The 27,505-nt window shown below is 39.9% G+C and overlaps 1 protein-coding gene and 1 long non-coding RNA gene across 5 annotated transcripts in view; one reads left to right on the top strand and one right to left on the bottom strand.

The window, feature by feature from the left end:
• Positions 1–21,245, bottom strand: part of clip1a (CAP-GLY domain containing linker protein 1a) — a 163,720-nt gene extending 142,475 nt beyond the window's left edge. For 2 of the 4 annotated variants that reach the window (XM_034170375.1, XM_034170372.1), the window contains exon 1: positions 21,087–21,245. The gene's annotated coding sequence lies outside the window, so the exon portion shown is untranslated. The remainder of the gene's footprint in view (positions 1–21,086) is intronic. The other 2 variants (XM_034170378.1, XM_034170377.1) reach the window with 2 other exon arrangements.
• Positions 21,246–24,077: 2,832 nt separating this feature from the next.
• LOC117510592 overlaps positions 24,078–27,505 on the top strand; it is a 7,934-nt gene continuing 4,506 nt past the window's right edge. The window contains exon 1 of the long non-coding RNA XR_004560759.1: positions 24,078–24,123. This is a non-coding gene — a long non-coding RNA (uncharacterized LOC117510592). The remainder of the gene's footprint in view (positions 24,124–27,505) is intronic.

Raw genomic sequence — 27,505 nt, 5'->3', positions numbered from 1 at the left:
TGCATTCGGAGCATTCTGATCATGTTCGAGGAAACCTCGTAATGGATAAGGCACAACAAATGTTGCCCGCACGTCCATATTGTACCCCTGATGAGCCGGAACACCCTCCCACATCCTGTTCAGGGTGCGCAAAGGAAACATTGTAATGTGAAAGTTTGTGGCACACAATCATTATGCGCACTAGACGTGAACATTGCACAATCATACCAAATCATTCTTGACGTTACACTGCGATCACAGGCGTCGCCCATCAGCGTGTCTCTGTGACGCACTGATGCGCAGTGCGGCCATCTATACGAGGTCTAACAGCCATGAAATCATGATAATACAGATACAACTTCTGACACGAGGTGGACTCACAATGAGTATGTGATATCATGCACATCGTGGGCTTAAGTGGCACACGGCGTGGGACAGGGTGTTGCGCGATCCATATTTTTCCCACTTCCGCACTTTCGATATGATCCCGATACTTGCAATTGGATATCTGCCGATACAGATACTAGCATTATTGTTTATTTTACATGAGGATATGTTGTATTCCCAGTTATACAACTTCATGATGTTTTGTTGAAAGAATCACCTCTCTCTCTCTCTCTCTCTCTCTCTCTCTCTCTCTCTCTCTCAGCAGATAACAGAATATCTGCAGAGGAATCCTTCAAATCCGGTTACAAGCACCAAAGTTTGACTGTGTATGCCTTTTGGTACATATGTTAGAAAAATAAAGTTAGCCATTTGAATTTTCAATAAGGGGGCAAGTAGGGGTCAATTGAAGAACTGCATAGGGGTTTAAAAAAAAAAAAAATCATATTGAAAGCTATACCACATTATGCGTCTGATCACAAAGATTCCAAAAAGGTATAGTTTGGACTATCTGTGACTGAATGTTCTAGAGTTATGGGGTAAAAACAGCAAGCATGGCGACAAAGGTCACTTTCAGTTTGTACAGGGGTCAAAAGTTAAAGTTGCTCCAATTATGGTAAAACATAATGCAAATTATTGGATGAGTTAGTAGGATTTTAAAAAGGAATAGTTTGCACCATGTGTCATGCTTAGTTATCATGTTACGGGGTAACATATGTCACATGTCATAGAATCCAATGGACGTCAACATTGTTTGACCTTTACTTTGGAGACCAAACATTCAACACAGTCAGAACTATTCCATTTGTTAATCCTATTAGTTCAACCAATAATTTGCACCACATTTTACCAAAACTGGAGCAACTTTAACTTTTGACCCCTGTACAAACTGAAACTGACCTTTGTCACCATTCTTGCTGTTTGTACCCCATAACTCCAGAACATTCAGTTATAGATAGTCCAAACTATACCTTTTTGGAATCACTGTCATCAGATACATAATGTGGTATCATATCACCATTCTTGTTGTTTGTACCCCATAACTCCAGAACATTCAGTTGTAGATAGTCCAAACTATACCTTTTTGGAATCATCGTCATCAGATACACAATGTGGTATCACTTTCAATATGATCGGAACATTTTTTAATTTTGACCCTGTGCAATTCTTCAATTGACCCTACTTGGACCCCTAATGAAAATTCACATGGCTAAAGTTATTTTTCTACAATATGTATCAAAATGTATACACAGTCAAATTTTGGTGCTTGTAAGCGGATTTGAAAGATTCTTACAGTTATCTGCTGTACTAATTACAAAAAAGCTTTACTGACATTGGAAACACGTTTACATTGTCAAACCAAGTGTTAGCGTAAAAAAAATAAAAATTTTAAATTAAGTCCTCTCTGTTTTGTTCTCCCTCTCATGCTCTTTTCTTGCTAAGAGCAAACTTGGAACTTTTTGGAAACACGAAGTCTTTCAACTGTAAAATAAACCATAAATTTCTAAATGTATCATCAGCAACACTCACACGAGGAACTCTGGATTAATACTGAAGGATTTTTATGGAGTGAATTTCCCATTCAGTGGATAGAAACTCTGTTCATCTGCACTCTGAGCTGCCATTTCATAGCCTCAGGACACTGAAGCAGCTGATTTTTCAACACACATTTTCAGCAACAGTTTGGTTCAATTTTCAGAAAATCCATGCTTGGTGGCACAGACAATTTGAACCCAAGAGCCGGGCGGAAATTTGCCACCACCCATGGCTAGAACACTGCGGAAGAGACCTCTCTCAAACAGTTCGGCTTCAGTTCAGAAACCACCCCAGGTTGTATCGGTATTTTCCTTTACTTGAATTACGTTTGTATCGGAAGCCGATACTGATACTGGATCGGATTGGTCACATTCTTATCCCTTGGCCATGAAAATTTGCATACTGAACAGCAATTTTGCCTCGCAGTTGGTACAAAAATCTCATCCCCAAATCATATTTTATAGATATCTGCAGCTTTGGAATTTTGTCTTCTTGAACTCAAAATGTTTTTGCTTTTGTCCTCCAACTTCTCTGTTAGACTCAATTTTTGATTGTAAACTAGTTGAGAAGCGAACTATAAGCACAGTACTGTACTCTCTTAACTTGTTGCCTCTAGACCTCCTCAAAAACAAATGGGAGACAGATTTAAATTAGCCAATTACAGAAAATAAACTTGGCACAAAATAGAGAATCTTCTCCTCTTCCATTTGTCTTAGACATGCTGTTATTCAGTTTAAAATTGTACACCGTCTACAGTGGTCTAAAGTTAGACTTTGTAAGATACAAACCTAATATAGACAACACTTGTGATCGATGTGGATGGGATCCAGCCACCATGTTACACATGTTCTGGACATGTCTGAAGCTTTGCACTTTCTGGCAATCCATCTTTGAGACCTTTTCTAAGATTTCTGGGATGCTGGCACAATCGGCATTCATTGCACTCTTTGGTGTAGCTCAGATGGGCCCCCCTCTTGAGATGTGGTAAAGAACTATATTGGTTTTGTCCTCTCTCCTTGCCAGGAGAATGATATGAACTAGAAACGTCTGTTGAAGATATGGATGCCAATAATATAGTATTGTAAACCCCTGCTATTATTATTATTACTACTATAGTCATTTCTGTGGTATCTTACTGTTGCTGTTGTTCGGTCCTTTTTTAATGCTTGGCTATGAACTCTATTTCATCTCTCATGTGTTGGCACTGTGAGTCTGGTATATGGGAGGAGGAAGGGTGGGGGTGGACTGGGGTTAGAGCAGGTTTAATGGCCTCTTTTTTTTCCTCGTTCTGTTGGACTCATGTTAAATTGTAAAAACAAAATAAAATAATAAAAAAAAAAAACCTTGATCAAAAAAGATTTTGGGCCACTGAGCAACAGACCATGATTTTTTTTCTCCTTAGCCTAAGTAAGATGCTTCCGAGTGACTTGACACTAACAATGCAACACTTTTAGCCCATTTCCTGGGCACATCTGTGTGTGGTGGTGCTTTATGCACTGACTGCCACCTTGGAACGTGGAATGTCACCTCTCTAGACGTGACCAGACGCCACAAATTCGCATCAGTCGCGTGGCGACGGACGCGCCACCATCGCCCAGTGTGTCACTCTGCTTTCGCTGTGAAAATTCGCCCCAGTGCATCATCAAATAGGAGGAGTTTCCATTCCGCTTGCCGGCTCCGGGTGTCAGTCAAGTTAACATGACGGACCTTGATCACACGGAGCGAATTGTGGTGGAAAGCTGACAAACGTCATGAGACGTTCCCAATTCGGGGGAGTATCATTATTTGCTGCAGGAGCTGTATCTGGATGACGGTCGCTTTCAGCGGTGCTTCCGCCTCTGCAGGACCCAATTTGAGGACCTCCTGTCCTGTTCACGTGCGCACATGTAAACAATTTTTAAAAAAAAACTCAGCTGCCCCTGCTGTGGGGCTGCTCCTCGCTCTCCCCCCAAAAACTCTGTCATAATTGTGTTTAGAAACTAGTCACCATTTGTTTTATTATACATTTGTGTAGTTAATAAATAAAATAATCTTCACTGACAATTCGCTCGCGCACACACGTGACAGAAGTAAAAGAAAAACTCCGCTCCCCCTGCTGTGGGGCTGCTCCTCGCTCTTCCCCCAAACTCTGTCATAATTATGAAATAAAGGACAAAAGGGACATAAGTCCTGCTCACAGGCTGGCTAACAGAGGCAGGACAAATTCACATCCAACTCAGTCAAACTCCAGACATCTCCACATCACTATATATCCAGTCCCTGATTGGTCATCGCGGCGCAACAAGACAAAAAAGTTCAGATTTTTCAACTTGGGGAGGAGGGCAACGCGACGCGACGCAGCAATATCGCGCCACAAGCGCACCAATCGCTTCACTCGCGTCGCTTCATTCGCGTCCATTGCGTCGCGCTGCGTGGCTTGGCGCTACAACGCGTCCTTCCATAGGGATTACATGGCAACCTGTTGCTGCTGTCGCTCGCGTTGCGCCCGGTGTGAACGTGGCTTAAAAGAGTAAAAAGCCTGACCTCAAATACTGCATAAATAAAAATGTGTAAGCAAATTTTTCAACTAAACAGTGTCACTGAAAAATATTTCCCATTCCTGAAATAGTTCAAGTGCTCCATAATTTCATAAAAACTGTAAAAATACGTTGATACTCATGCAACAACATTACTCAACAGAGAAAGAAGTGGGATCAACACCAGACACTGACGCATTTTGAGCACAGGGCTCCAGTTTTCTCCTGCTGTGCCTTTAAATGTTACTGATTAATGCCCTCAGGACAAAGGAGAACAGAAGACCTCTCAGGTAAGTATGTAAATGGCTACATGTCACATGGGAGACAAAACATCATGACAGAAAGGCAACACACCAATCATCTTATAAAACTTTAAAAGTCAAACTTCTCTTCATTTGAAATGTAAATAAAGTAGGCTATGCAAAATTTGTGTGACAAATCCATGCTGTTGTTGCACATCAGAGCATTATTTACTGCAGCTTATTGCTACAGCAAATGTTGTAAGCCTTATCTATATTATAACAGCCAAGTGGCCTCTGTGTGCATGCGTACACGTGGCTTCGATCACGGAGACACTGGGGAGAGCCGACATTTGCCGTTTATATGCTTATGTATTTTGGGTCAAAGATGAACGCTGCGATAACAGAAATTTGATAGGACTAATATTTTTGGAGAAATTAGCAATATTAGCTAACAACAGTGAACAATGGACATTATGCTTAATGCAACATGTGCGTTCTGGGTTTTGGGGTTTAAAATGTTATTGTGGTTCATATTAGTTTAACAGTGTTGTTAATAGACATGGGCCGATAACCGGTTTCACAGTATACTGCGGTATGAAAAAGCCATGGTATCAAAACCACTAAAATTTTCCGTTACACTGTCCATATGGTATGAGCGGGTTATGAGAATTCGGAGGCAACCACTGCCGCCCTTCCCTCTGGCATGCACCTGTCTCTGTTTACAAACAGGCAGCTAACGTTATCTAACTCTGCATCATGACTGAAGGAGGCAAAGCCTGCACTGAACTTTTCCCCCGTCTAAAAGGACCAAGTCGGCTTTTTCGTTTTATTTTCTGCTGAATAGCCCTTCAAGCCAAAAACGGTGGCAACAAAGCACTGTAGCTAGCTATGGCCTGTGTCGGATGCGGAGCAATTCAAGATACCCGCAAAGGATTACATGGAAGGAGTAAACTTTATCCCATCCTTGAAACCACTGAGAAGTACAAGCAGTGGACTTGAGTCGCGCTTGTTGTCGACCAAATTTCTCCCACAAATATGTCAAGAACAAATACATATATTCCAAGCACTTTGTTGGTGAAGCTGGGCCAATATTGAGCATCTGGAGTTCCATACCTTATTCCAGCCACGTTTCTCCCTAAGCAAGCAAGTCATGTTTCCCACGGGGCAGACGCTACATGTCTAAAAGAGTGACTATTATTTTGGTATTTTCTCTAAAGTTATCAGCGGCAACAGTGCTCGGTGCGGTAGACATCACGTCAATTAGTGCGCCTGAATCACGCGCGCTTCATATGCAAATAGCCACAATGTTGTTAAAGCACATTTTAAAGCTATACATAATACCGTGAAACCGCTGTATTTTTGCCCAAGGTTATCATACTGTCCAAATCTCATACCGGCCCATGCCTAGTTGTTAGTGTTATTGATTTATTGTGTTTGTGCAGTTCAATTGGTTTAGTCAGTTTACTTAAGGTGCTGTTAACATGAGTGAAAACTGTACTGCTTTTGATGTATCTCATCAATGTCTGTTTGTGGGTGTATATAATTACAAGCACCTGCTTGCGGCAGAATCCAGAAAGAGACAAGAGACATCCAGAGACAAAAAGCTATGCGTGCATGTGTATACCTTGAATCACAGACAAACTGTGGAGACCTGAATAGTTGCCATTTGACATGCATGTATTTTGTGTCAAGGATGAACACTGCCAAAAAACTAACATTAACCCCTTAACGCCCAAATTTATATAGCTGTATATAAAAAAATGTTTTGTGTGTGTTTTTGCCTTTAAGTAGATGGTAAATAATGTTGAGATTATTAATTTCACTTTTGCACAAAAACTAGATAGTAATATTGGGTATTCTGGTAATGACTATGTTATAATAATAATGATGGTATGTTGCAAATTTAAGACAAGGGGCATACAGGTCAATTTGGTAAGATGCATATTTTAGTCAGAGATTGTAGCATATATGCAACGATGGGCGTTAAGGGGTTAATAGGATGAATATTTGAGAATATTTGAGAAAAATACAGATATTAGCTAAGAGCAGGGGTGGTGGCCAAGTGGTTAATGCGCTTGGTTTCAGTTCAGAAGGTTCCGGGTTCAAATCCCACCCCTGCCACATTTCTCCATGTAATGTGGAGTTGCATCAGGAAGGGCATCCGGCGTAAAACTTGTGCCAATTCAACATGCAGATCCACCTTGGATTTGCTGTGGCGACCCCAAGTGCAAACAAGGGAGCAGCAGAAGGGACTTACTTACAGATATTAGCTAACAACACTGAACAATGGACAGTACTAATTACATTCTGGACTCCAATGCCATTCCGGGAGGGGCAGCAAATCATCTTTATATTAAAAGCGTGAGTGCGTGCATGATTTTTAGTAAGTTCAATGTAAGTACATCATATAATTGTAAATACATTAAAAATACTTGGATGATACAAGAAAGTGAAAACACTTATTTCCACTGTGGTCCATTTAAAAATCGAATGACAATATACAAATAATAATAAAATAAAAATATCGATAATAAAAGTAGTATGTATATGATAACAAGAACCTAAAAAATTTATAATTACATTAAGACACTATATTAACATTAAAAATTATGTAATTAAAAGAATATAAAAGGGTTAAAATTGCTGAGGTCTAAGGTTCTAAAAAACATTCTGGATTCAACTCATTATACAACCCCTGGCAAAAATTATGGAATCACCGGCCTCGGAGGATGTTCATTCAGTTGTTTAATTTTGTAGAAAAAAGCAGATCACAGACATTACACAAAACTAAAGTCATTTCAAATGGCAACTTTCTGGCTTTAAGAAACACTATAAGAAATCAGGAAAAAAAAATTGTGGCAGTCAGTAATGGTTACTTTTTTAGACCAAGCAAAGGGAAAAAAATATGGACTCACTCAATTCTGAGGAATAAATTATGGAATCACCCTGTAAATTTTCATCCCCAAAACTAACACCTGCATCAAATCAGATCTGCTCATTAGTATGCATCTAAAAAGGAGTGAACACACCTTGGAGAGCTGTTGCACGAAGTGGACTGACATGAATCATGGCTCCAACACGAGAGATGTCAATTGAAACAAAGGAGAGGATTATCAAACTCTTAAAAGAGGGTAAATCATCACGCAATGTTGCAAAAGATGTTGGTTGTTCACAGTCAGCTGTGTCTAAACTCTGGACCAAATACAAACAACATGGGAAGGTTGTTAAAGGCAAACATACTGGTAGACCAAGGAAGACATCAAAGCGTCAAGACAGAAAACTTAAAGCAATATGTCTCAAAAATCGAAAATGCACAACAAAACAAATGATGAACGAATGGGAGGAAACTGGAGTCAACGTCTGTGACCGAACTATAAGAAACCGCCTAAAGGAAATGGGATTTACATACAGAAAAGCTAAACAAAAGCCATCATTAACACCTAAACAGAAAAAAACAAGGTTACAATGGGCTAAGGAAAAGCAATCGTGGACTGTGAATGACTGGATGAAAGTCATATTCAGTGATGAATCTCGAATCTGCATTAGGCAAGGTGATGATGCTGGAACTTTTGTTTGGTGCCGTTCCAGTGAGATTTATAAAGATGACTGCCTGAAGAGAACATGTAAATTTCCACAGTCATTGATGATATGGGGCTGCATGTCAGGTAAAAGCACTGGGGAGATGGCTGTCATTACATCATCAATAAATGCACAAGTTTACGTTGATATTTTGGACACTTTTCTTATCCCATCAATTGGAAGGATGTTTGGGGATGATGAAATCATTTTTCAAGATGATAATGCATCTTGCCATAGAGCAAAAACTGTGAAAACATTCCTTGCAAAAAGACACATAGGGTCAATGTCATGGCCTGCAAACAGTCCGGATCTTAATCCAATTGAAAATCTTTGGTGGAAGTTGAAGAAAATGGTCCATGACAAGGCTCCAACCTGCAAAGCTGATCCGGCAACAGCAATCAGAGAAAGTTGGAGCCAGATTGATGAAGAGTACTGTTTGTCACTCATTAAGTCCATGCCTCAGAGACTGCAAGCTGTTATAAAAGCCAGAGGTGGTGCAACAAAATACTAGTGATGTGTTGGAGCGTTCTTTTGTTTTTCATGATTCCATAATTTTTTCCTCAGAATTGAGTGATTCCATATTTTTTTCCCTCTGCTTGGTCTAAAAAGTAACCGTTACTGACTGCCACAATTATTTTTCCTGATTTCTTATAGTATTTCTTAAAGCCAGAAAGTTGCCATTTGAAATGACTTTAGTTTTGTGGCATGTCTGTGATCTGCTTTTTTTCTACAAAATTAAACAACTGAATGAACATCCTCCGAGGCCGGTGATTCCATAATTTTTGCCAGGGGTTGTACAAGCTTTGCATAATTTATTACCACCACTGAAAAATGTCAGCTACCTATTTTATAAACACTACCCAATTTAGAGCCTGTGGATCTCCACAGGCTCTAAATGCTAGTTATGAAGTTTAACAGCAGCATCATGTTTGTTTGCTTGTTTTTTTTTCCTTAGTTTGACAAGGAGAGGATGGTTCATCTCTGATTAGTAATCTGCTGCTGTCATCTGAAATTGATCCACTTCGGACAATTTCCCACTGCAGCAATGTTAATCTTTAACTGGTGACCGTCTAACTGGTAGCTAGAACAAAATCCAAATACCAACAGTCTGTCAATATTTTGCACTAGTATAAGGAATGTAATCTACTTTTATACAAAATAAATTCCTGACGAGCCTAAACCCATGCATTAAGCTTTAGCCAAATCCCTTGGAGTCTGTTTTTCTTGATGTGAACTTTCACAAATATGGGTACAGCCAGCATCCTGTCAAACTGAACTGAGATTTACTTCTCGCATGACAGCATAGAAATGTTCAATCTCTGTGTATGGGGTAATTAATGAGAGAAATTAGTGTGCAGGTAAAGAATCTGGCCAATGTAGTACAAATACCATATTTCTGACAGAAATATCAGTACATATTCTGCTTATCAACAGCACATGAATTTTAACCACATGCTTAAAAACACAAGCACATCTTGCTGCAGTTTTCCCTCTGGAATCTTTACTATACAAGCTAGCTTCCTCATTTTTTACCTGTAGCCAAAATATGGTCATCTGGTATTGCGAAGGCTTTGCGTCCGTCTGACTGTACTCAGCATAAGTCTAGTCCTATTGTTGCCAGGGTCTTCAAATTCACAGGGAGCATTCTTGAAACAAAGACCTTGGCCAAGTTCAAAGATGGCTAACCTTGACATATTTTAAGAGGTCAAAAGGTCACATTCTGTTTCCTATTTCTATGCTCATACAGCCGAGGATATTTCAGCACTGCATTATATTTGTATTTTAAAGGGCATCTTCACCTCCACTTTAGGGTTTAGAGAGGAATGGCTGATTTGGGTGTATTTTCAAATGCAAACAGAATATTTGTGTTCAACTTTAATTTGTCTCACGCCTCTAAAACCCATTAATAAAGAAGAAGAAGAAGAAAAAAAAAAAAAAAAAAAAAAAACAGTTTATCATGCCGGTCCACATGGTGAAAATGGGCCGCATCACTGCTGGACTGATAGTATTGCACACCGGGCATTTGCCCGCTGGCCTGATGGCCTACTGGATTTTTTTTTTTACGAAGTAAAGCGAGCTGTGAGCTTTTCATCCGCTTTTTTTTTTTTTTTTTTTTGCAGCTACGACTCGTCGTCACCTCTTAAAGCACGGTGATAACAGCACACCTGCACTGAGCTTTACAAAGGCATTTTTATCCTTTTTTCCCCTCCTTTATTTAGAGCTGAGCTGAGCCGCTCCGTATCTGCACGTTAAAACAGCTGATCCTCCGCGACGCGTTAACAACTAACACTATTTTCCACACAAATGCACCTAAACACTCTTTCTGAGGAGCACATGATGTGAAAACACAATAAAACTTTCTGACCTGTAAATCTGGTCATGTTTTCTGCATAAATAAATGTTATCCATTCTTTGTGCTCAAACGCCAAAGCAGGGGCAAATCCAAACGGAATGGGGGCATGGGGCAAGGATGTCCCCCCCTCACAACACCCCTAGATTAAAGGTCCAGTTTTGAAGCCTTTTTTTTACTACAACTACTAATACTACTTAAAATAATAATAATTTCGACATGTAAAATGTTTAGAGAAAATTTAAATGTTAGAAAGAATTTAATAGTTACATTTATTAACAATGTAGGTTAGAAATTACAAGTTTTACTGTTACAGCGCTGTCAACAGATAAATATGAGATCAAGAAAGAGGTCTTTATTTTACTTTTTATAAAACAAGTATATATTTTCATTGAAGTCAAGAAAGGGTGACTATAAAGTGAGTTTTGGCAAAACAAGTATTGTCATGTTGAGGTGGCAGCTGGGGAAAGTACTAAAAGTAACTAGTAATCTAACTTAGTTACTTTTTCAAGGAGTAATCAGTAATTGGATTACTTTTTCAAAGTAACTGTGGCAACATTGGATACCGGTATATAAACCCTCCTATTGGTGCATAAACTGGTAGATCGGCCCTTTAGTCATGATTGATTGTGGCCTGTACCAATGAGATGAGGGGCAGGTCAATTACCCCTCCATCTCGGGCCTCGGTTGGACTACACAGTGCACCAGTGCTGGACAGAGCGATAACGAGTGATATGGATGGTGGCAAGAAGAGGAAAGGTGGCGCTGAAAGAGCCGGGGATCAGAAGAGAGTAGCCCTTCAGGGAGATGCTGCAAAATGTCTTAAAATAACAGACATGTTTGCTTCGCGTGGACGCAGAGCATCCACATCTGCGGCAGGCGGCCTCAGCAAGTGGCGGAGAAGAAGTTCAACAGGTGGACGAGGCGGGGACCACTACGGCCATGACAGTAAGTGAAGGTTAACTTCAGCTATTAATTGATGAACAGCAACCTAACTTGTTCATAAATCAGACATCTGCGTGTGAGAGAGACATTCTGATCTGAGTAAAGTGCTGTCTAACTGGGTCACTCATATGAATTAAGGTTGGATATAATTTTCATTCGTGCTACCTCTGCCAGTCACGTAACCTAGCCTAGCAATGTAACCTGTGCAAATGGTGTGCATGGCTAGCTACCATGCTGCCGCCGCCAGGTTCTTTCTTTATTGTTTTTGTGTGACGGACGTGCGTCGGTCATACGAAGTATGCTGTTTTGCACAGTCTGCGGTGCAGTGGCGTGGTATAACGGCGTCCCTGTCTAAAATGTATTTTCCCAAGTCCTGGTATAATTTCACATACCTAACATTTTACTTTAAACTGAGAGTCATTCTCTAAGTTGATTAGCAACACAAATTGGTAATAAAAGAAATCCTTCATGTTACTTGTAGCTTGTAGTGAGATAGACAACTGTCTCCATCTTGTGGCCTTTTTGTGTATTGCAGTTTCAAAAGTTCAACCTTTGTATCCAGTCATTGGTCCAGTCATCCAGTCATTTCTTGATTTATATGATGAATTGTATCACACAAGTAATGATATATTATTTATAGTATAGCCTACAGTATTTCTATAACAAATGTTTTTATATAATTTCTATTTCTAAATTTAAGTAACAAGGCTGAATGAAATGACAGCTTATTATGTCTAAAAAGTAATGTGACCTACTGTCAATAGATCGTACTTTTGATAAGCCTATGATAACTGTATTTCGGGAGAACTTTTCATAATGCTTCTTATAGTGTTAAAATGTATGTGTCTCCTGGTGCACATTGATCGGTTAAGGGACCAAAAAAAAAACCAAACAAAAAAAAAAACTGTCACAGCAGGCTTAATTTTTTAAGCCCTTCGATACCTGGTGGTGGCCTGGTCTTGGTTAAAAATGCCCAGCCTGAAAAATTTCCCTAGTCCAGCCCTGGGCCGCATCAATTTTTTTTTGGCACATTTCATTGACCGCGGTACAGCTGGTGTAGGCCTGGTGATATATCGATAATATCAATTAATCGAATTATTTGTTGCGGACGATTTAAAAAATAAAAAATTTGAGTTTTTTTTTTCTCCTCTTGCAGCGGCGCACCTTTCTGTCCCCAGGACATTCTGTAGCTCCCCTCTCCCCATCCCGTTTCCTTCACACAATAACAAAGATGGCTAACCGCTAATGGAAAGCGAGTTTCGTCAGTGGTTTGAGATTGCTGTGACAGACGTGGAACAAGTGACTGGATGCAGCAAAGTTTGTCTAAAGCCACGGTTCTCCCCAGACACTGGAACAACGGCGTAGTGCCATTGTATTTTTGTTTAATCCAGCCAGTCTGTTTGTGCTGAACGGACTGCTGCCTACTTGTCGGCAGCCAGCCGAGCAGAGAAGAGCCACAGTGCTGCAGCTCAGAGTGAAAGAACAAAAACTCCATCGAAGTCTTCCAACAAAAACAACTCCTATCTGCGTACCTATTAAGGCTTTATTTTACAGATGAAAGCTTTCACGTTTCCAAAGTTTGCTCAAATAAGCCGCAAAGACGGTGTTAGAGTGAAGAGTCTCTTGTTCCCTCACGAGAGAGAGAGGAGGAAAAAGTGGGAACAGACGCTCCACACTTAAAAAAAAAAAAAAAAAAAAAAACAAAGCAGCGAAGCAATTTTAATCAACGATCATCTTTACCGCACAATTCAGTGAAACAGTAAAGTGTGAAAAACTGATTCAGAAACTTTTTCCATCCAGGATTTCATCTTTATGAGAGCAAATTTATACTTCTTACAGAAGTGTTTTCTTTTTATTATTATTGTTTACGCACAAATGACACCAGATCAAATTGTGAGAACTTACTTTGTAATAAATTTGATTCTGATTTGACAATCAAATCAGTCCAGGTTTAGCTCTTGTACAAACAAGACAATTAGGGGTCATATTGTTTTTAAAAAGTATGCAATCCTACTCAGAAATGTTAAAAAGAAAAAACTAAACTGTCAACATGGCAGTAAAACTCTGCCTGTCTGACTGGATTAAAGGTACAGTGTGTCATTTTTAAAGAAGAGGAGCGCAAATGATATGTCCATCAAATATTAATGTATTCTTAAACTTTTCAGTGTTATTTATTTTATTAACTTAGACAGAAACATGCAAAAAGAACTTTGATATTATAACATAAGTGTCATTTTTTGTCTATTATTCTTGCTTTCAATGCATCTAAAAACCAGTCAAAATGACTCGCAACACGCCGCCTCGGGTGATAACTGCCAACAGCACCGCTATACTAAAAATTTCTGGGGAGAACCCTGAAAGCCCATTGCAACAAAACGCAGCTGCACAACAAACTTATTCCAGTATCTAAAACAGAGGCATCCAGCTGCATGGGAGAAATGCTATACTTTACGAGGGGAACAAGAGCGCAAACTCCCGCTAAAAGCCAGCTTACTCTGGTGGAATCATTTACCCAAGAGTATTTTTAAGTCAAAAGAACAGTTGGAGCTTCAATTCCAGGAGGTAAGTAGGGGTTAGTTTGTTAGTTGATAAAATAAAAGCAAAACTTGTTTTATCTTGTTTTGCGTTATCTCTGTCATTTGTACTAAATGTTTTCTTTTAAAAAGTAGGGGGTAAAAAAAAAAAAAAAAAAAATCAGAAAAAAAAAAATCGAAAATGTAATTTTTTCTGAAAAAAATCTGAGATTTTATTTTTAGGCCAAATCGCCCAGGCCTAAGTTGGTGCAAGAATCGGCACGTCCGCTAGGTGACAAGTGTGCTTTGGTCAAAGACTGTCACTGACACACAGTATGCATGTTTATGACGTTACTAGTGGGCAGCACGGTATCTTAGTGGTTAGCACTGTTGCCTCACAGCAAGAAGATCATGAGACCGACTCCTACCTGTGGTCTTTCTGTGTGGAGTTTGCATGTTCTCCCCGTGTTTGCGTGGGTTCCCTCCTCCTACAGACATGCAGTTTAGGTGAATCGGAAAGTTTATTAATTGTCCAGATCTTCCTTGTAAACGATATCTCGATCTCAATGGGACTAACCTGGTTAAATAACGAAGGTGCTCAGAAACACAAAAGCTAAAGTTAAGTGATGTGCTCATTATTTTTGCAATCCTGCCTCAGTCCTGCAAAGTTTGATCGTTGGTGGCTTTAAAAAAGTGCTTTTCACAGAAATGAAGTTTCATGCATCTTTCTTACCAAAAAACACTTCATCAGTTCCAGCCTTATAAGCAATTGTCTTATGAGAGTGTCACTGGTTAGACAAATTACTTAACTTTCACTCTACTTTTTTCCCCCTACAGTAACCTTGTAATTAAGGGCACTGATCCAAGACCGCCTGCAAATAGACTGGCGGCCTGTCCTGGGTGTACTCCACCTCTTGTCCAATAGCTGCTGGGCCAGGCTCCAGCTACTACCCTAAGGCTATGACCCTTAAATGGAATAAGAAGGTTTAGAAAATGGATGCATGGGTGAACCAACACCAAACAATTTTATCTGTAATATGTTTTAGCTCAATTCTGTCTGTTTGAGCAATTCTGCACCTTTAAAGCTTGGCTGCTGACACATCCCTGACTGACATTTTCAAAGCCTGCTTTCCTGAATGAGCAAGCAGCATTTGTAAAGGTTACAATATCTAGTGGTTTTTATGCAAAGCAAAAACAAAAACAATCCTTTGTGTGCAGTTACTGATCCACCACTCACTCCTACAGCTCTCTTACTTTTGTTATCACAAAGCCAAGGCTTTCCTTGGCTGTTCCCTTTCAAGGAAACATCTGCTGGGGTGATTTTATACACCCCTGCCTGTACTGACAGAGGAGAGTGTAGAGAACACTACCAGGACTTCAGCCAAAATATGAGGAAGGAGACTTCATCCTCATGGCACTGTGAAGACAGTCACCTGTTTAAAAGTGAACGATACTCCATGCCTCCAAACACACTTTAATGTAGCTTACAGCAAATCATATTTCAACAGTGAGTTACTGGAAACAGTGTGATGCAAATTTTTTTGTTAGACTTGAGCAAAAATTAAATAAATAAATCATCAGCAATTGACAACAAACAATAAGTATTCCATTATTAGATCAAGATTACTTTCCAACTACTGTTGATATTGTACACAGTATAGTCCATTCTCACATTATCCCTTAACCTGTTAAAACTGTGTAATTATTTTGTTGACAAAATGTCAAAATAGAATAAAAACAGCCATCACAATATCCCACAGGCCAAATCCTGCCCCTAATCCAGGAGTTAATAGCCCATGTAACGCATTTTCCATCATTAAATATGTACCACTGGGTAATTTTTTTACTGGGTTTTTAATTTTAAAATGGTCTACAAAGTTCCGTGAAAGAGCTCACTTCCAGTTACATTTTTTTTGCAGTAATGCGATCCCCTCCACAAGCTGCCGTGAGTGTATATTCACAAAATATGAATTGGGTATCTTGAACCAAACCATATTTATTAAAGTATCAAATACGCCATGTTTCTCCATAAACACAAATGTCAACTGCAGTGCCATTGTACTTCAAATGCAATCATAAAATTGTATCAGAGAATTAATATTTGTATATTTTGTCCAAATATTCAGCTTGTCTTTATTTTTGAAAGTTTTACAATTTAAACAAACTACAGCGTCAGTAGAAACAAAACTTCAAACAAATGCTGTCTACTTGAAGAGTTTGAACAATTTGCTTTTCAACATCCGATGGAAGTTTATATTGCCTGCCAGTTAATGTAAGTGAAGCATCAATAATCTTCAGACTATGTACAAGAGAGACCAAACACATAGCCTATCCTCCCTCCTGGGCCAAGTGTATGTCTTACAGAGACTTAGGATACATGAATATAATTTGCATATCTTGATCCTCGTCCAACATTGCATATACATTATGAATATTTAGAAATAAAATACAATCTTGTAATTGTATTTTAAGTCTCTGTATTTTAGATTTCTGTTTGTGGTGAAACATGGCGTATCACATACCTTAAAACATATAGTTTGGTTCAAGATATCAACTTCATATTTTGTGAATATATTAATGAAGACATGCACTTTACAGTGGTATATGTATTTGATATACAGGAGCGAAGCGCTTTTATTTTTAATGTCTCATAAACCAGAAGATTCATGGATCTAGCGTGGACCGAAATGACTTCTTGAACTAGCATCTTTTTCTATACCACTCATCTTTGCAGTAAAATCAATGTCACAGTCCACTTTTAAAGCCCCCAATATCTCAAAAACCAATAAAGATATAAGGATGAAATTTTGTATGTCATTTCCTGGGAATAATAATATTATTTTGTGAAAGCATAAAGGAGAAAAAATATGAAAGATGGTCAGTCAAACTTGTGCCAATTTAACATTCAGATCTGCCTTCAAACCAGGGTCTAGGACCCGCAGGGCCCCAGAAACCAAGTTCATTTTGTCCCTAATGATACATTTTCAGCATCTCCTGGAAGAAAAATCTCAAAAGAAGTGCATATTTAAATGATCCTAGATTCAACCTTTCACTTGAACTGTCAATGATAATGTTGAAATAACAAAATAGGCTATGACATGGAAGTAGGACCTGGAATGATTTTCCTTTTAATTGTAAACCAAATTATGACTCAGAACAATTAAACTACATGAAATTCATGAAGACTGAAAAGACTCAAAGCATTTCAAAAACCACAGCCAAAGCTTGTAGAATATTTTGAAAATCATTGTAAAATATCAATAACATACCTTTTAGTAAAAGTCACATATCCTTGTGTAAATTCCTGTAAATCCATTCAAAGCCACAGTGTCTTTTTTCCAATGAAAGAAAGTTTACATTAATTTAAAAAAGTCACAATCTTGTCTGATATCCTGTTCGAACAGCACAATGTTTATTTTCCAGAGACAAAAAAACAACACAACAAAAAAAACAAAAAAATCTTACCATGTTTCTTGAGGGTACAAGATGCAGTGAGCTTTTCCTGTTTCTTTTATCTGTGTTCATGACGACGGACTTTAAATTCAACCCAGTGCAGATTCTTGTCCTTATTAAACCTTTTCCAAGTGTTTCTCGCCATCTTCCCTCTCTCCGAAGTCGCTCCGTGAGAGACATGCTGCAAAATTCGTCTTTTAAAAACTTGATGGCTGCGATGTCCACATGCTACTTTTAGGTTTGAACCACCTCACAACATCACCGTAGCAACCAACCAGTCTTGCTTTATGACAATTGTCGCAACAGCCATGCTTTGAGAGAGGCATTTTTCTCCATGGACTTCTGGGGATCTGAGGACACAGATTTGTATCTGTTATACAGATCAGTGTCCGTGGACTTATAAAACTTGCACAATGTCGTAAAAAGAAGGCATTTTAAAAGCGCAGTGACAATCACAAGTATAGAGTCCAACACTAACACCCCCACCCACCCTCCTCCTCATGATGAAATCTGTGGAATTCCTCAGATCCACTGAGTTTTCACAGCCCTGATAAAGGGATCAATAAAGAATTGGATTGATAAGCAGAATCGGTAATGGCATCGATAGATAAAATCTTATCAATACCCATCCCTAATTCACACACACACACACACACACACACACACACACACACACACACACACACACACACACACACACACACACACACACACACACACAGTCTTGCGCCAACTTTTATTCCCCTGCTCCCCAGTGTGTCTCCACATTTCCAGGATAGACTTAACCTGCTCTCTACTCTCATTACAGATCAGAATATCATCTGCAAACACTACAGTCCATGGAGACTCCTGTCTGATCTCATCTGTCAACCTGTCCATCATCATTACGAACAAAGGACTCAGAGCTGATCCGTGTAGTCCCACCACTCCCACCACCGCCACCTTGAATGAATCTGTCATTCCTAATGCGCATCTCACCATTGTCACACTATCCTTGTACATGTCCTGCACTACCCTCAAAGTTTAGATTAGATAGAACTTCTTAGGAAGACTCCCTCTGGGAAACTGAGGTTCCAGCAACATTGTATAGCAGCACACAGGGTAAAAAGCACACAGACAATCAAAACTGAAAATAAAAACAAACAAAACAATTTGCAGATAAATACCAGACATACTGATCGCTAATGGTTTACTGGCTACAATTGTTCCTGTCCTTCCCGTCCTCTGTCTTCCTGTTACTCCCCCTCCCCCCGAGTGAGGAGTTGTACAGTCTGATGGCCTGAGGGACAAAGGAGTTTTTCAGTCTGTTGGTCCTGCACTTGGAAAGAAGCAGTCTGTGGCTGAAGAGGCTCCTCTAGTTGCTGATGATGTTGTGCAGAGGGTGCCTGGCATCATCCATAACGTCCGCCAGTTTGCCCAGTGTCGTCTTCTCTGCCAGCATTACCAGAGAGTCCAGCTTCATGTCAATCACAGAGCCAGCCAGCCTGATCAGTTTGTCCAGTCTGGATGTGCTGCTCTCCTCAGCACACCACAGTATAAAAGAGGATGCTGGCTACTACGGACTGGTAGAACAGCCACAGGAGTTTCTTGCAGATGTCAAATGACTGCAGCCTCCTCAATCCTCAGAAAGTACAGCCTGCTGTGTCCCTTCCTGTACAGGTGGTTGGTGTGGGTTGTCCAGTCCAGTTCAGTACTTCTCTGCGACTACAGTCTAAATCTTACAATATCATAACTCTTCTCTTGCACCATGTCATAAGCCTTCTCTAAATCCGAAAAACACAATGCAACTCCTTCTGACCTGCTCTATACTTCTCCATCAGTACTCTCAAAGTAAACATTGCATCTGTAGTGCTGTTTCTCGGCATGAAACTATATTATTGCTGACAGATGTTCACCTGTTTTCTAAGCCTAGCTTCTACTACTCTTTCCCATAGGTTTATGCTGTGATTGATCAGCTTTCTGCCTCCTTAGTTACTGCAGCTCAACACATCACCCTTGTCCTTAAAGATAGGAACCAGCGCACTTTGTCTCAACTCCTCAGGTATTACACAGTCTGGTTAGAAACTCCACTGCCATCTCTCCTAAAGATTTTCATGCCTCCAATGGAATAATAACTTAGAGAGGGGGGGGAAACATATGGCCAATCGGTACATGTCTTTTTCTCCTTCCTTAATGTTCAACTTCTTGTACAGCTCATTATATCCCTTTTCCTTAACATTTGCCTCTTCTCTTTTTGCCTTAACATGCACTGACACATGCATGACTGATTCACTCACTTGCACGCACGTTGTCCTGACGATCCCACTGGCTGTATTCCCAGCTGGATGCCGTGCTGTGTTCCACCACCTGCCATGCACTCTACGCTAAAATAAAAACTATTTTGTAGCTGATTAATCAATTTCTCTGCAAGTTGTCTGTTGAAAATGGCTCTAATTGCTTCCTGATCACGCACACGTGCGTGCATGATCACATGTGCCCGCGTGCAGGAGGACGTGCGTGCTTGCGTGTGTGTGTGTGTGTGTACGTGAGAGTGCAATGGTACCAAACGTATGGAACCAAATTTGCACTCTAAATGGAACCAAGCCGCACTCTGAATGCAATGCAACACAAATGGGATGAATTAATCCATGTCATGTGACATACAAAGCACCAATCAAACGACAAGGATCCACTCAGACGTTAAATAATGTTACATATGTGGTAGCACCCACAATTATTTGGCATTCATCTTAAAATTCAGTAAATCAGTAATGTGGAAAAGATACAAATTTCGAGTAAAGCTTTCACACAAGTTGTCTCTGCTGACCAACTCCAGATGAACTACAAAATTATTTTGGTCCTTTTTCAACCCAAGACTGGTCTTTTTGATTCAGAGGTAGGGTTATGAAAAAAAAAGTTTGACATAGGCATTTTGCGCAACAGCATGGAAACAACAGCAATAACTGATATTTCGGACTGTGAACATGGAGAATGTCGATTTCCATGGGAATTTAAGTGTTATTCATACACAGTTAAAGGGAATTAGGCTTCCAATCGACTCCTGTCGATGTTTAGTCTCACCGGACCCGACTACCACATTCGCTCGTGGTGTTAAGACAACATATTATGATCAGACTCATCTTCAGCGTCTAAGTATTTATAACACCTGTGCCTGAAGCAAATTCCAGAAGTCCAAAAGCGTCCGCAATGTCATCTCAGCACCGGTAGGGCACACTGCTGCTACAAGTTTACACTGACAAACGTCACGGATTAGCTCACCTGTGAAGATAAGCAACCCGGACGATGTTGTTTGAATAACAAACCTACTCCAATTATACATGTCCACCTTAAATAAGTCACGTTATTATGGCAAGGACATGAATTAGTTGCAAATATGTAACATTAGCATGAGGCCCAAGCTTTACCGCGAACCGGTTGTTGGTCCAAAGACAAACTGGCTAAGCTAGCTTGCTAAAGCCTTCAAGTAACGAATATCGTTAAGTTACCAGATCAACTTTCGCCGAACGTTTCTTGTTTTCTGTCGTGTCAACAGCTGAACATCAAGTAAGTTTAAGGGAACTATACGACGTAGGCGTGGAGGAATACTGACCTGATACAGTTATGTCCAACCAACGTCTTCAGGGGAAGGAGAAAAAATTACTTCTGCTACCGGGCTAAACTGGAGAAACACAACGACTGTTGGTCGGATCAGACAAGAGAGAAAGGGAGGCACAGCCCAACCAGCTGCGCGAGACCACGCTCACTGCCGACCACAGACGGCGTGTGTGCGCGAAGATGGATCACTCGCTTGAGATGACACTGATGATGGTACAGTTTTGAAACGTGTCTCCAACGTCATGCCTTTGCAGTTCAAAATTATATTTGCGCCTTATTTTTTTTATTTATATTCAACACTTTTCAAGTATTTTTTGTTGTGCAACTTACTTGAATACCAGCTTTAATTCTTTTTCTAAACAACTGCATGTGCCGCCACGACGACTGCTAAACAGACCATTATAATGTGGAATACTCTATTTGAACCTAATGCAATCATGATGGTATAAGCAGACAGAATAATATGAAATAAGCTAAAACCATCAGTTTGGTTTGTCCCAAAAGATATGCATAATACTTTTCTTGGTCTCCATTTTTCCTCTTGAAGTTTTCTTTGAACAGTAGCTTGTCAAGGTCCTTGTTAATATCCTTGTTTTGAAGCTTTCTGTCATGGACTACTGTTGTTTTCCTTAGTCAGCCAAATTGTCATCTGTTGGTTGATACGCCAGTGGTTTCTTCATTTTACAGGATGATCAGAAATGTTTTGTTGGCTCTGCCTAGTGCTTGTGCAATGCCTCTGATTGCTGTTTTCTCTCAGCATCAAAAATGGTTTACTTTTCTCCCATGAATACCTACCTGGTCTTGATGTAGACAACAAAACCTGCAGTCCAAACTATACCTTTTGGAATCGTTATGATCAGACAAATAATCTTGTGTAAAATGTAAATTATAACAGAATGCAATGATTTGCAAATCCTCTTCAATCTATATTCAATTGAATACACCACAAAGACAAGATATTTAATGTTCAAACTGAAAAACTTTATTGTTTTTGTGCAAATATTTGCTAATTTTGAAATGGATGCCTGCAACATGTTTCAAAAAAGCTGGGACAGTGGTATGTTTACCACTGTGTTACATCACCTTTCCTGAAGAAGCGTTTGGGAACTGAGGACACTAATTGTTGAAGCTTTGTAGGTGGAATTCTTTCCCAATTGTTGCTTGATGTACGACTTCAGTTGTTCAACAGTCCGGGGTCTCCGTTGTTGTATTTTGCACTTCATAATGTGCCACACATTTTCAATGGGCGACAGGTCTGGACTGCAAGCAGGCCAGTCTAGTACCCGCACTCTTACTACGAAGCCACGCTGTTACATGTGCAGAATGTGGCTTGGCATTGTCTTGCTGAAATAAGCAGGAACGCACCTAAAAAAGACGTTGCTTGGATGGCAGCTGGATGTACTTTTCAGCATTGATGGTGCCATCACAGATGTGCAAGGTACCCATGCCATGGGCACTAACACACCCCCATACCATCACAGATGCTGGCTTTTGAACTTTGCGCTGGTAACAATCTGGATGGTCTTTTCCCTCTTTTGTTTGGAGGACACGATGTCCATGATTTCCAAAAACAATTTGAAATGTGGACTCATCAGACCACAGCACACTTTTCCACTTTGCATCTGTCCATTTCAAATGAGCTTGTGCCCAGAGAAGGCAGCGGCATTTCTGGATGTTGTTGATGTATGACTTTTGCTTTGCATGGGAGAGTTTTAACTTACACTGGTGGATGTAGCAACAAACTGTGTTAACTGAAATTGGTTTTCTGAAGTATTGCTAGCCCACACGGTAAGATCCTTTACACAATGATGTCAGTTTTTAATGCAGTGCCACTTAAGGGATCGGAGGTCACAGGCATTCAATGTTGGTTTTCGGCCTTGCCGCTTATGTGTAGAAAGTTCTCTAGAGTCTCTGAATCTTCTGATTATATTATGGACTGTAGATGATGGAATCCCTAAATTCCTTGCAACTGAACATTGAGAAACGTTCTTAAACTGTTGGACTATTTTTTTTCACACAGTTGTTCACAAAGTGGTGATCCTCACCCCATCTTTGCTTGTGAACGGCTGAGCCTTTTGGTGATGCTCCTTTTATACCCAATCATGACACTCACCCGTTTCCAATTAACCTGTTCACCTGTGAAATGTCCCAAACAGGTGTTCTTTGAGCATTCATCAATTTTCCCAGTCTTTTATTGCCCCTGTCCCAGCTTTTTTGAAATGTGTTGCAGGCATCCATTTCAAAATGAGCAAATATTTGCACAACAAAAAAAACAAAAAGGTCTTTCAGTTTGAACATTAAATATCTTGTCTTTGTGGTGTATTCAATTGAATATAGGTTGAAGAGGATTTGCAAATCATTGTATTCTGTTTTTATTTACATTTTACACAACGTTCCAACTTCACTGGAATTGGGGTTGTACCACAGACCAAGTACAACTATCTATAGTTTGCACATTAACCACTTACATATGGCTTTCTGAACAGAACTGATTGATTCTCAATGAATTTGTCAAACTCTTCAAAATATAACATTCTCTCAGTCACTACATGCAACATGATCCATTCAGTTATTAAAATCTCTCACATAAGTGTACATATATTTAATAAGTATCTATAACATGGAATATTTGTACAGGAATATTTTCTGCCAGGTGACAGGAAGGAACTAGGAGTCAATCAAATTTGGAAGCATATACAGTGCATCCAGAAAGGATTCACAGCGCTTCACTTTTTCCATATTTTTTGTTACAGCCTTATTCCAAAACAGATGAAATTTATTTTTTCCTCAAAATTCTACACACAACCCCATAATGGCAAAAAAACAAACAAAAAAACAACAACAACAAAAAAAACAAACAAGAAATCACATGTTCATACAGCCTTTGCCAAGAAGCTCAAAACTGAGCTCAGGTGCATCCTGTTTCCAATGATCATCCTTGAGTTGTTTGTACAGCTTAATTGGAGTCCACGTTGGGTAAATTCATTTGGTTGGACATGATTTGGAAAGACACACACCTGTCTACATATAAGGTCCAACAGCTGAGAGTGCATGTCAAAGTACAAACCAAGCATGAAGTCAAAGGAATTGGCTGTAGACTTCCGAGACAGTCGCCGGTCGGCCACAATGTGACTCGCACGACCATGTAGAACAGGGGTGGGCAACTTGTTCCAGAAAGGGCCAAGAAGGTTCAGGTTTTCTTTGCAGCCACTGACTCCACCAGGTGATTTCATTGATTAATATCACTTTGAGCAGGTGGAATCAGTTAATCAGTGAAATCACCTGGTGGAGTAAGTGGCTGCAAAGAAAACCTGCACCCTCTTGGCCCTTTCTGGAATAAGTTTCCCACCCATGATGTACAACATAATGGACTTTGAAGGTCCATTAAGAAAACATACATGCAATCTTGGTTTGTGTAGATGAGGTCATGTTAAGACTATCCAAATGCAGGAGATGAGGTCTCAATATCAATGGACACCAAGTCCACCATATAAAGATGGTAATTTCTGTGAATGGTGTGAACACATTCAGCTCTACAGTGCCTTCCTAAATACATTTTGCAAAGACCAAACACCTGAACAAAAGAGACAGACCAAATTTTACATATTATGTAATTATGTGGTACATCATCTTCCACCAAAGCAACACTGTCCAGAAATGGTTTGCTTCAAATAACAGGGTAACAGTGGAGTTCCTTCCTCCACAATCCTGAATCCCATTGTCTCATTCTAGATGTGGAAAACCACTGACCACATCAGATGTTAGAGATGTGTATGAGGCCATCACCGCAGAGCATGGCTGCAAAATGCAAGATTTTACCCAGGTGTATCATGAGGGAAAACAGACAGGATTTGGATAATCTCTCGCTAGACCAGTGAGGCCTACAGGATGGCTACAGAGATTAGAACTTGTAGTGTCATAGCTTACTGTGGTTAACAACGGGTTTTATTATTAAACTAAAATACTGCAGGATGGTTTTGTTTTTGGGGGCATGGGGGGTGGGAGTTTTGTGGCAAATTTTAATAAAAATGCAGATGAGCTAGTTATTCCATCCTTGTCAGCTTGTGTATACAATAACTCAAAGAAAATCATCTTGTATCTCCCCAACTTGAAAGAACATACAAACAAACCCTACTGCATACTTTAACTGAACCAGCAATTTTGTTTTGCTTATGTAGTATCCAACAGACATACTGCCACCTGCTGGATGGTTTGTGAAGGTGCGTGCTGTAGATGATTAATGGATGCTGGATAAATCAAATTATAATATATATAGCCTTTTTTGTCATTGTACATATACATACATAGAAACAACGAAATTTGTCATCTGCATTTAACCCATCCTAATTACAGTTAGACACAATCCAACCACTCGGAGCAATGGGCAGCCACCGTCCAGTGCCCAGGGACCAACGGTGGCTTGGTCTGGGGCAGTGAAAGGAGCAGACCCTAAATAAGCATGTTGTTGATTGTGGGGGGAAACCCACTGAGACATGGGGAGAACATGCAAACTCCACACAAAGGGTGGGAAGCGATCCCACAACCTTCTTGTTGCGATGCATCAGTGCTAACCACTAATGCACCAATTATCCACAGTTGTGGTCAAACTCAGTTTCTCTGCCTCCTGAACAGTGTGCTGATCACTGCACACCGTTCAGCTAACACGCCAAGCAACTGAAATGAATAACAGATGTGGCTGAAGATAGTGCCCAAACTTTTTGTCTGTTCTACAATAGTGAGAGCGAACTCAAAGCACTGCTCCGGAGTATTTCTGAAGTTTGCATCAAAAGGAAGATGTCACTACATGGATCAATACTAGATGAAATATGCAACACAATGGAAAACTAAAACCATTATTGAAGAATAAGTAGAATGTGTGGCATGTGTACAAATTAGTTACGGGCCGGCTAACTTGAAACACTGCTCCAGAGTACTTCAAAACCCATTTCCAGAATCCTTTGAGCACAAATGAATAAATGCACAATGTATTCAACTGGACAGACTGGCATCCTGTCCTGGGTGTACCCCGCCTCTCGCTCTATGACTGCTGGGATAGGCTTCAGCCCCCCGCGATCCTTAATTGAACTAAGCGGTTGAAGATGAGTGTGTGTGTGTGTATTCAACTGCAAGTTGTGATGACATCTGATTGAGCAGCTGTGACATCACCTATGACTAGTAACTCCCTTTGGCTGCTGCCTTGTTTTTCACTCAGGGTCGCCACAGCAGATCCAAGGTGGATCTGCATGTTTACACCGGATGTTCTTCCTGCTGCAACTACACATCTTCCAGACAGAATAATGGTGGCATCACACTGTGACTCATAGACAACTACTTAACCTATCAGAGTAGAGCTTGGTCAACGTTATGTTTTGGGCTAAATGAAATCATCACACATTTTTGCAAATGTGTGGTGCTGGTAGCTTAACTACATAGAATGCAGATATATTACATATTACAACCCCTGGCAAAAATTATGGAATCACCGGCCTCGGAGGATGTTCATTCAGTTGTTTAATTTTGTAGAAAAAAAGCAGATCACAGACATGACACAAAACTAAAGTCATTTCAAATGGCAACTTTCTGGCTTTAAGAAACACTATAAGAAATCAAGAAAAAAAAGATTGTGGCAGTCAGTAACGGTTACTTTTTTAGACCAAGCAGAGGAAAAAAATATGGAATCACTCACTTCTGAGGAAAAAATTATGGAATCACCCTGTAAATTTTCATCCCCAAAACTAACACCTGCATCATATCAGATCTGCTCGTTAGTCTGCATCTAAAAAGGAGTGATCACACCTTGGAGAGCTGTTGCACGAAGTGGACTGACATGAATCATGGCTCCAACACGAGAGATGTCAATTGAAACAAAGGAGAGGATTATCAAACTCTTAAAAGAGGGTAAATCATCACGCAATGTTGCAAAAGATGGTGGTTGTTCACAGTCAGCTGTGTCTAAACTCTGGACCAAATACAAACAACATGGGGAGGTTGTTAAAGGCAAACATACTGGTAGACCAAGGAAGACATCAAAGTGTCAAGACAGAAAACTTAAAGCAATATGTCTCAAAAATCAAAAAATGCACAACAAAACAAATGAACGAATGGGAGGAAACTGGAGTCAACGTCTGTGACCGAACTGTAAGAAACCACCTAAAGGAAATGGGATTTACATATAGAAAAGCTAAACAAAAGCCATCATTAACACCTAAACAGAAAAAAAACAAGGTTACAATGGGCTAAGGAAAAGCAATCGTGGACTGTGGATGAAAGTCATATTCAGTGATGAATCTCAAATCTGCATTGGGCAAGGTGATGATGCTGGAACATTTGTTTGGTGCCGTTCCAATGAGATTTATAAAGATGACTGCCTGAAGAGAACATGTAAATTTCCACAGTCATTGATGATATGGGGCT

Source organism: Thalassophryne amazonica, chromosome 5 (assembly GCF_902500255.1).
Source record: "Thalassophryne amazonica chromosome 5, fThaAma1.1, whole genome shotgun sequence".
NCBI classification, from domain to species: domain Eukaryota; kingdom Metazoa; phylum Chordata; class Actinopteri; order Batrachoidiformes; family Batrachoididae; genus Thalassophryne; species Thalassophryne amazonica.
Note: the sequence above shows the minus strand (reverse complement) of the source record. Positions and strands in the feature narration are given on the sequence as shown.